Consider the following 2,901-nt stretch of genomic DNA (forward strand, 5'->3'; position numbering starts at 1 on the left):
TTCAATTATATAAGTTCACAGAGTTACAGAAGGATTCGGCACACAAAATAGAGAAAAAGAGCTCACTAGCAAGAAAACGCCAGTAAGGATAGCCATCTGGGCGTTAAACGCCAGTAATGGTAGCATTCTGGGCGTTAAACGCCAGAAAGAAGCTCCCTCTGGGCGTTTAACGCCAGATTTACAGCGTCCTGGGCGTTCAGAAAAACGCCCAGTGACAAAGGAATTCTGGGCGTTCAACGCCAGAAAGGGGCAGCAACTGGGCGTTGAACGCCCAGGAGAGGCAGCATTTGGGCGTTTAAACGCCAGGATGGTGGGAAGAGGTGAATTCGTTTTTACTTCAATTTTTTCATTTTAATTCCAATTTTTATGATTCAAATCATGATTTCTTGCATAAACATGTTACAAATCCTGATTTCTAAAATCCCTAATTTCTAAAAACCCTTCTTTAAAATTAGCAAATGTATCTTAATTCATAAACACAAATCCTTTTTAATCCAATTCAATTCTTGTTCAAATTTTTCAAAACAATTTTTTTTTATTTTCTAAAATGTTTTCAACTAATCATTATCTTTTTCAAAATTCAAATTTATCTTTTTCAAATATCTTTTCATATCTTTTCAATCTTAAATCAGATCTTTTCATATCATACTTATCTTTTCAAAATTAATCTTTTTTATCATATCTTTTCTAAATTTTCGAACCCACCCCCCTCTCCCTTTAAATATGGGTTCGGCCACCCTCCCTTCCCATCCACAATTGCACCTAGCTCTCCTTCTATCCCTCTCCTTTCTTTTCTTTTGCTTGAGGACAAGCAAACCTCTAAGTTTGGTGTGCTTATCCATGATCACTAAGATCATGGCTCCTAAAGGAAAACAACCCATTCCAAGAGGCAAGAAAGAGAGTGTTCCAAAACCACTTTGGAATCAAGGGAAGTTCTTAACTAAAGAACATTCAGACCATTATTACACAATAATGAGTCAAAGATCAGTGATCCCGGAAGTTAGATTCGATCTGAAAGAAGACGAATATCCGGAGATCCAGGAGCAAATTCAAATCAGGAACTGGGAGATCCTAGCTAATCCTGAAACGAAAGTGGGAAGAAACATGGTCCAGGAGTTTTATGCTAACATGTGGCAAACAGACAGGCAGAGACTATCTGGATCTGCTTATTATGACTATCGGACCGTGGTCAGAGGAAAGATTGTTCATACCCACCCTGACAAGATCAGGGAGATCTTGAAGCTACCTCAGCTGAAAGATGATCCAGACTCCTTCAACAGGAGAATGATGAGAGAAGACAAGGGCCTGGATAAGATTCTAGAGGATATATGTATCCCTGGAGCCAGGTGGACCACCAACACAAAGGGTGTCCCAAACCAACTCAAAAGAGAAGATCTCAAGCCAGTCGCCAGAGGATGGCTGGACTTCATTGGGCATTCTCTGCTGCCCACTAGCAACCGTTCTGAAGTCACCATTAGAAGAGCAGTGATGATCCACTGCATCATGATGGGAAAGGAAGTGGAAGTTCATCAATTGATTTCACTGGAATTTTACAAAATTGCAAACAAGAATTCCAAAGATGCTAGGTTAGCTTATCCGAGCTTGGTTTCTCTGCTATGCAAGGACGCTGGAGTAAGGATGGGAATAACTGAGTATATCTCAGTTGAGCGGCCAATCACCAAAGCATCAATGGAAAAACAGCAAGCACAGGAAGACCCCATCAAGAAGAGGGCACAGGAATCTCTCCCAGAAATCCCTCAATCTGAATATTGGGAGTACCTTGAAACGTCCATCACCAAGCTACTTGAAGCTGTGGAACAAATAAAGAAAGAACAAAAGGAACATAGTGACATTCTTTGCTATTTGATTAAAGAACAAGAGGAGCAAGGACGTGATTTAAGGGAGTTGAAGCGCCAGAAATTATCTCTTGAAGGACCAAGCACCCCACAGATTAAAGGAACATCCACTTCCCAGAACAAAGGTTGTTAAAATTCTAATTTTAGCTTTAACTCTGTGATAGTTGTCATTATAGGAGTTTACCTTAGAAAGTATATATAAGGAGTAGTAATTAGGATATCTATTTTGATTTTATTTTCAATTAAGTTATAATTTATTTTTCTCATCATCAATGATGAGCGGATAATTTATACGCTTTTTGGCATTGTTTTTAGATAGTTTTTAGTAAGTTTGAGCTACTTTTAGGGATGTTTTCATTAGTTTTTATGTTAAATTCACATTTCTGGACTTTACTATGAGTTTGTGTGTTTTTCTGTGATTTCAGGTAAATTCTGACTGAAATTGAGGGACTTGAGCAAAACTCTGAAGAAGGCTGACAAAAGGACTGCTGATGCTGTTGGAATCTGAACTCCCTGCACTCGAAATGGATTTTCTGGAGTTACAGAACTCCAATTAGCGTGCTCTCAACGGCGTTGGAAAGTAGACATCCAGCACGTCAAAACTCGGAGTTCAACTCCAAGAGAAGCCTCAGCTCGTGGATTGATCAAGCTCAGCCCAAGCATACACCAAGTGTGCCCCGAAAGTGGATTTATGCATCAATTACTTACTCATGTAAACCCTAGGAGCTAGTCTAGTATATATAGGACATTTATCTATTGTATTAGACATCTTTGGTCTCAGTTTTGTTTTATTCTTCATCTTAGGAGTCATTGATCACGTTAGGGGGGCTGGCCATTCGGCCATGTCTGAACCTTTTACTTATGTATTTTCAACGGTGGAGTTTCTGCACACCATAGATTAAGGGTGTGGAGCTCTGCTGTACCTCAAGTATTAATGCAATTCTATTTTCTTTTATTCAAATATCTCTTATTCTTATTCCAAGATATTCATTCGTACCCAAGAACATGATGAATGTGATGATTATATGACCCTCATTATCATTCC

The sequence above is a fragment of the Arachis duranensis genome, chromosome 10 (genome assembly GCF_000817695.3).
Source record: "Arachis duranensis cultivar V14167 chromosome 10, aradu.V14167.gnm2.J7QH, whole genome shotgun sequence".
Taxonomy (NCBI): domain Eukaryota; kingdom Viridiplantae; phylum Streptophyta; class Magnoliopsida; order Fabales; family Fabaceae; genus Arachis; species Arachis duranensis.